This window comes from Trichosurus vulpecula, chromosome 1 (genome assembly GCF_011100635.1).
Source record: "Trichosurus vulpecula isolate mTriVul1 chromosome 1, mTriVul1.pri, whole genome shotgun sequence".
Classification (NCBI taxonomy): domain Eukaryota; kingdom Metazoa; phylum Chordata; class Mammalia; order Diprotodontia; family Phalangeridae; genus Trichosurus; species Trichosurus vulpecula.
In genome coordinates, this window is record NC_050573.1 from 279,207,727 (window position 1) to 279,216,054 (window position 8,328).

The following is an 8,328-nucleotide window of genomic DNA, read 5'->3' on the forward strand; positions in this document are numbered from 1 at the left end:
ACTCTATAGAAACTTACTTTGGTGACAAGGAAGATCAAAACAAACACTCAGAAGAAGACAACAAAGTCAAAGCTCATACGTCCAAAGCCTCCAAGAAAAATATGAATTGGTCTCAGGCCATGGAAGAGCTCAAAAAGGATTTTGAAAATCAAGTAAGAGAAGTAGAGGAAAAATTGGGAAGAGAAATGAGAGAGATATAAGAAAATCATGAAAAATGAGTCAACCACTTGCTAAAAGAGACCCAAAAAATACTAAAGAAAATAACACCTTAAAAAATAGACTAACCCAAATGGTCAAAAAGAAGGTCCAGAAGACAATGAGGGGAAGAGTGCCTTAAAAAATTGAATTGTCCAAATATAAAAGGAGGTATAAAAGCTCACTGAAGAAAATAATTCATTACAAATTAGAATGGGGCAAATGGAAGATAATGACTTTATAAGAAATCAAGAAATCATAAAACAAAATGAAAAGAATGCAAAAAAATAGAAGACAATGTGAAATATCTCAGTGGAAGAACAACTGACCTGGAAAATAGATCCAGGAGAGATAATTTAAAAATTATTGGACTATCTGAAAGCTGGGATAAAAAAAAAGAGTCTAGACATCCTCTTTCCAGAGATTATCAAAGATAACTGCCCCAATTTTCTAGAACTAGAAGGTAAAATAGAAGTTGAAAGAATCTTCCAATCACCTCCTAAATGAGATCCCAAAATGAAAATATGCCAGGAATATTATAATAAAATTCCAGAGTTCCCATGTCAAGAAGAAAATATTGCAAGCAGCCAGGGGGGAAAAACAATTCAAGCATCATGGAGCTACACTCAGGATAACACATGATTTAGCAGCTTCTACATTACAGGATCAGAGAGCTTAGAATATGATATTCTGGAGGGCAATGGATCTAGGATTAAAGCTGGATATAATCATTCAGGGGAAAATATGGACATTCAATGAGATAGAGGAATTTCAAGCATTGTGTAGAGAAAAGAACAGAGCTAAATAGAAAATTTGACTTTCAAATAGAAAAGGCTCAATAGAAGCATGAAAAGCTAAACAGGAAAAAGAAATCACAAGGGACTTATTAAAGTTAAACTTTTACATTCCTACATGGAAAGATGATATTTGCAACTCATAAGACCTTTCTCTTTAATAGGGTAGTTAGAAGGAGTATATGTAGACAGAAGGCACAGATATGAGTTGAATATGAAGGGATGATATCTAAAAAATAAAATTAAAGGGTGAGAGAGGAATGTACTGGGAGAAAGAGAAAGAGAGAGGTAGAATGAGGTAAAACATCTCATATAAACGAGGCAAGAAAAAGTTTTTACAGAGGAGGGGAAGAGGGGAAAGGTGAGAGGGAGTGAGTGAACCTTACTCTCATTAGAATTGGCTCAAAGAGGGAATAACATACATACTTCATTGGGTATAGAAATCTATCTTACTCTACAGTAAAGCAGAAAGGGAAAGGGAGGTGATACAAAGGAATGTAGATTGGGGGAGGGGGTAGTCAAAAGCAAAACACTTTTGAGGAGAAAAAGATTGAAAGGAGATAGAGAATAGAATATATGGGGGGGATAGGATGGAGGGAAACATAGTCTTTCACCACATAACTGTTATGGTAGTGTTTTGCACAACTATACAAGTATAACCTATACTGAATTGCTGCCTTCTCAATGGGGGGAGGAGGAAAGTGGGGAGGGAGGAAGGGAGAGAATTCAGAACTCAAAATTTAAAAAAAAATGAATGTTAAAATTGTTTTTACATGTGAATGGGGAAAATAAAATACTAAACAAAAATTAAAAAAAAAATTCTCAGTCCTCCAAATATCCTACGGTAGTTTAGAGGCAAATGGGAATCTGCTACAATTCTGGTACCTGAATCCTTCACCAGGCAGGAGTGTAACCAAAGATTTGGGTACTTGGGATAAATAGGAATAAGAAACTGTGGTGACGACAATGTACAGAGGGGAAAGACTCCAAAGCCACTTCTTAAGAGTCTACTTCCAGGAAAAGGAGCTTGGGTGGGCAGGACTATGGAAGAGCATGAGGTTTGGGGAAATAAGTCCCCTTCACACTTATTATGTTCCAAGCTAGCTGAACAGCTAGCCATCCCTCAAACTGGTCACCCTCTCCCACCTCTTTACATTTATAGTCATTCTTCCATGCCCGATAGTCACTCTCTACTAATCCCCGCCCCCTCAGAATTATTAGCTCTCCTTAAGGCTCGGTTTAGGATCCATTTCTTCAATGAAGCCTTTCTTGTTTCCCTTCCAATTTTATTTTATTTTTTATATTTAATTTACCTATTTTCAGTTTTCAATATTCATTTCCATAAGTTTTAAATTTTCTCTCCTCCTTCCCCCCTCCCTCCCCAAGACAGCACGCAATCTGATATAGGCTCTACACATACATTCCCATTAAACACATTTTTACATTAGTCATGTTGCGTAGAAGAATTATGTTGAGTGGGAAAAACCACAAAAAACAAAACGAAACAAAACAGAAAAGAATCTGCTTCACTCTGCATTCTGACTCATAGTTCTTTCTCTGGATATGGATGGCACCTTCCATCATGAGTCCTTTGGAAAAGTTTTAGGTCTTTGAATTGTTGAGAAGATCTAAGTCTATCAAAATTGGTCCTCACACAGTGTGACTATTACTGCGTACAATGTTCTCCTGGTTCTGCTCACTTTACTCATCATCAGTTCATTTAAGTCTTTCCATGTTTTCCCGAAGTCTGCCTGCTCATCATTTCTTTTATCACAATAGTATTCCATTACCTTCATATACCACAACTTGTTCAGCCATTCCCCAATTGATGGGTATCCCCTTGATTTCCAGTTCTTGGCCATCACAAAAAGAGCTGCTATAAATATTTTTGTACGTGTGAGACCCTTTACCATTTTTATGATCTCTTCTTCCCTTCCAATTTTAGTACTCTCTCCTACCTCAAATTACTTTATTCCCACAGGGTACGTATTAGGCCATACTGCCTCTTAGTCTCCCAAACAGTAGAATTCAAGACCTGAGAGTAGGGACTATTTTCTTTTTTTCTTTTCATATTAATACTATTTTGATTTCTAGGCACAGTACTTGGATGGTAGGTATATAAGAGGTGGCCATTAAATTATATTCCCCAAGATCATACAAAAATAAATGTCACACAGTTAAATTAAAAAGCAAAACCCAAAATTGAATCTAAGCCCAGATCCTCTGACTTCAGATCAATGTTATTCCACAATGGAAAACTTTGAATGTTAACCACTAAACTTTGAAAAACTATTGACAATATGATGGACTTTCTTTTTTTGAATGATCTTTGGACATAGATGTGATAAAGATTTATAATGGATAGATGAGGGAGGGAAGAGATGAATATAAAAATTAAAGCCATTTCCTATAAAATATAAATCCAATAAATTGATATTTATTAGAGAGCACACAAATTGCACAGAGTAGCTAGGTGACACAGTGGTGGACCTGGAGTCAGGAAGACTTATCCTTATAAGTTCAAGTCTGGCCTCAGACACTTACTAGCGTTGCAATCCTGGGCAAGTCACTTAACCCTCTTTGCTTCCCTTTCCTCATCTTTAAAATGAGCTGGAGAAGGAAATGGCAAACCACTGCTATATCTTTGCCAAAAAAAACCCCTAAATAGTCTCACAAAGAGTAGCCAAAACTGAAATAAGTGCACAACAGCAACAACAATGGGAAGAATACTGGACTGAAGTAGTAGCAATACTGGGTCCAATCACCAGTCGTAACATGTTTTCTGACCATGAAGAAATTATTCGGTACTCAAAATTCTCAACTGAAAAATAAACATGATGTACTACTTATATCAGATGGCTAATGTAAAGAAATCACTTTAAATCAAAAGTCAATGCTCTGAATTTATAACAAGCTAGCTTGGCCCCCAAAGAAGAGATATGAGAATATCATTCTCCCTCTTCTTTGCAAAAGTGGCTAGCCACGGGTGTGAAATACAATAGATAACTTTAGACATGGTTGAGGGGTAAGTTAGTTTTGGTGAACATTTTTTTCCTCTTTTTAAAGTTCTTTATTATAAAGAATCACTCTCTGAAAAGAAAAATGGAGGAATACGTAGAAAATGTAAGAGATAAAAAGATTCTATTTTTTCCTCAAAAAAAAATTCCATAAAACTTAAAGTGCTATAAGAATTTGAGCTATTATTATATAATCATAGAAATATTTTTACAAAAGTATACTTCCTCCTCCTCTCCTGCTGTGATCCATCTTTCCCCCATGCCACTACCACTCCCACAGCACACATTTTGTTTCCCTTACCATGACTGACTGCAATGCAAGAATTAAGGTATAAGAAGTGACTATGTTACCAGTGGAAATTTAGCTATGGTCATGGTGGGTAATGGGATGAAATCTGACATTAACAAGTGAATAAAGTGCTTGGAAATTTCCAATGTATTCCACCACTGACTTCCGGAAGTCATGTTGACTCCAACCTTGCAAGAGACATAGAATTCCCCAAAAATTATTCACCCAATTCCCCAATAAAGTCATAGAGTTTATGCCAAAGAACCTTAAAGATAAATAGTCAATCTTGGAGTGATTAAAGAAAGTTCTAGTAATAGATTTCTAGGCTTATCCAGGGATAACATATATCCCTAGGTCAATCTTCAGCTGACTTATCCTTTACAGTATATGGTGAGAAAAACCACACTGTAAGGAACTGAAGTAGATGAGAAGCAGGCTCCCTGGCCTTGATACCATCCAGATTTATGACCTTAAGAATATAGCAGAACTGAACCTACTTCCACAAATATGGGGTGCCTAATGTTTCTGGCACCATTCAAGATTTTGTGAAATGTTTTAAGAGGTGTTTCTAATTTCCTTCTCTTAAATACACCCTCACCTCTAGTCACTGTATAATTTGGTATGCTACTTATTTAAGAAGTATAACAAACATGGTAGTTCAGGAGGGAATAATTTTTAAGACTAGAAAACTAAGCACCATTTCAATGTAACACTAGTGATTATATGAGAAATATGATATTAATTTATAATCAAATAATTTCTTTAATTCAATTACCACAAAGAGATTAACACAATATTAAGCAGAGCAAAGTGAAACACATTCAATTTTTTTAAAAAAAGGTGTAATTTTAACTCTGTTGGCTCTTTTAGGACCTATTTCATATTATTTGCATCTACTTTAAATAGCAAAATTCCAATTTTAAAATGTTAGTACTATTTTGCTACTGACTAAATTAATGAGATATCTATAATGCTTTGAATTTGTCTTATTTGTGTCTTTGCTTAGATGTCACAGAGTAGGTGGCAATGCCTTAATCATGTGTGTGTTGTAAAGGCCAGTAGGACCCCTTCCATCCTTATGGCTCTCACCTGTGCCTCCAAGAAGCTGTAGCATGCAAAGTGGCCACACCCTAGCAAAACCATCTTGCAAACAGGCTTAACCAGGTTGTGGGTACCAACAGGTAACCAACAGGCTTCAAACTTATTGGTGAATTTGGAAGATGTCTGCCCCAAGCATGTGAAGACATCACCCAGTGGAATGGGCAGATCAGAACAATTTATTCCAACTTCCATTAAGGTAACTGATACTGGTGCTGTGGAGCACTTAGAGCTTGGTCAGACATCAAAGATGCAAAGGTCATCCCCTGTATCTCGTGCCATTGAGGCTGACAACTTTGTGCAACTCTGCCTCGCTTAAATCCAATTTACGTGTAAGTTAAGAGATCACTCTGTAATGTCATTAGTCTTCTTTGGAAATGAAGAACAAACAACATTTATGTCTTTATTGATTCTTAGATAATTAGATAATTATTAGATTCTTAGATTTTCTAGAATAATTTTTCCTACAGATCAATATGAAACAACCTTCATTCCATTATCTTTAAAATTGGGAATAAATGATCGTTTAGAATCACAGAACTTGAGAGTTAGGAGGGACCTTGGTGAGACTTTCTAACCCAACTCCTATATGAATATAAGATATCCAATAAATCACCAATTAGCTTCTGCATGAAAATCTCCATGGAAGGGGACCACCACCTCCCAAGGAAGTCCATTCCACATTTAGATAGCTCAAATTGTGAGGAGAAGGAGAAAGAGAAGGAGAGGGAGAGATAGAGCTGAGTTACCCGACCAGCTGGATCCCCTTTCAGGCAGCTCAGTCTACTCACAGGTTGTGTTTGTCCTTCATTTTTGAAGAGGACCATGACATCAGGGAAAGTATGACATAACTTGCAGTTGACTTTGATTTGAGTGAAGGAGGGTTGTGCAAGGTCAACAGCCTCATTTTCTCTTCTAGAGCCATCTGGGTCCAGCGGCCCGATATTCATCAGGATGAATGGAAATGGCCCAAGATGCAATGGGAGACCTGACCCTTTTAGGCTAAAGCCTTTTCAGGTACTCACATAAAGTGAGGTTAGGCCCATTCGGTGAATAGGCCTCTTTAATTAGTGAATCAAGGGATGGCCCCTGTAATTATAAAAAGAAAAAAACAGGAAAAAAAATCAGCCTGGGAGGGGAAGACCCTCAGGTTTGCTGTTTCAAAGAAAACAATTACCATTGACATTCACTCTAAGTCAAGAGGGCCCAAAATCCAGGCATCGAGTGGAGCTTGGGCATAGACTGAACCACAATAGGCCCCTGCCCAAATTCCACTTAATGCCTGGATTTTGTATTTCAATGTTGGAGGGTATGTGGGAAAAAAGAGACATTATTGCACTGCTGGTGGAGTTGTGAACTGATTCAACCATTCTGTAGAGCAATTTGGAACTATATCTAAAGGGTTATAAAACCATGCATACCCTTTGACATAGCAATACCACTGTCAGGTCTGTATCCCAGAAGAGATTTTTTTTAAAAAAAGGAAAAGGACCTACATGTACAAAAATATTTATAGAAGCTCTTTTCTGGTGGCAAAGAATTGTAAATTGAGGAGACACCCATCAATTGCGGAATGGTTGAACAAATTGTGGTATGTGATTATGATGGAAAACTATTATGCTTTCAGAAATGATGAGCAGAATGCTCTCAGAAAAACATGGAAAGACCTACATGATCTAATTCAAAGCGAAATGTTTTGTGTCCAAAGTAATAGCAATCTTATAAGATGATCAGCTGTGAAGGACTTCGCTGTTCTCAGCAATACAATGATCCAAGACAACTCTGAAGTTGTGATGAGAAATTCTGTCCATCCCCAGAAAAAGAACTGATGGTGTCTGAATACTGATTGAACCAATTAAAAAAAGAATTTGTATTGATTGTCTCTTACTACAACACTATCCCCAAATTAAAAGAAAACAAAAACAAAAACAAAACCCTTGAAACATAGTGTATAGTCAAGAAAAATGAATTCCCCCTTGGTTGTACCCAAAAATATATGTTTCAATTCAGTTCAATTCAATACAAATTTATTAAGTTCATACTATATATTTAGTTCATTTGTGTATGATGAGCATGAGTATCATGAATGCACTAAAATTTACATTGGCCTTTGCATTGATCAGAGTTACTAAGTTTTTAAAGTTGTTTGTCTTCATAGAGCTGATAGTGTATGATTTTTCCTCTCAATTCTGCTCATTTCGTAAGACTGCTCAGGTTTATCTGAAACAATCCCTTTCATTATTTCTTACTATTTGTTTAGTCATTCCCTCATCCCATTAGATTCCACTTCTTTGTAGTGAAAGAAGAAGAAGAAGAAGAAGAAGAAGAAGAAGAAGAAGAAGAAGAAGAAGAAGAAGAAGAAAATGATGATGGTGAATAGCTGTAAAATATTTCTGTACTTATTGGTCCTTTTCTACTTTCTTTGACCTCTCTGTGTGTATAGACCTGAGAGAGATATTGCTGAATGAAAGTTTAGTAGCACAAAGTTTAGTAACTTTCGGGGCATAGTTACAAATTGCTCTCCAGAATGGTTGTATCAATTCACAGTTCCACTAAAAGTAAATTAATGTCCTGTTTCCCACAGCCCTGCTAACATTTTCCTTTTCCTTTTTTTGTCATCTTTGCTAATCTGATGTGTGTAAGTTGTAACCTCTGAGTTGCTTTAATTTGCATTTCTCTAATTATTAATGATTTGGAGAATTTTTATATGACTATCAAAAGCTTAGATTTCTTCTTATCAGAATGCCTGGTTGTATGAATTGCCCAATTATTTAATTGGGGAATGCTTTATATTCTTATTCATTTGAATCAAATCCTTATATATTTTGGAAATGGAACTAGTGGTGGGATTCAGCTGGTTCGCAGGTTCGGCAGAACCGATGCCTAATTTTATGTTGAGTTCAGTGAACCGGTTGTTAAAATGGCACTTGTAATC

At 36.4% G+C, this 8,328-nt stretch overlaps 1 pseudogene; it reads right to left on the bottom strand.

The window, feature by feature from the left end:
• Positions 1 to 5,285: 5,285 nt before the first annotated feature.
• Positions 5,286 to 5,375, bottom strand: LOC118835117 (annotated as a pseudogene).
• Between the last annotated feature and the right edge of the window lie 2,953 nt (positions 5,376 to 8,328).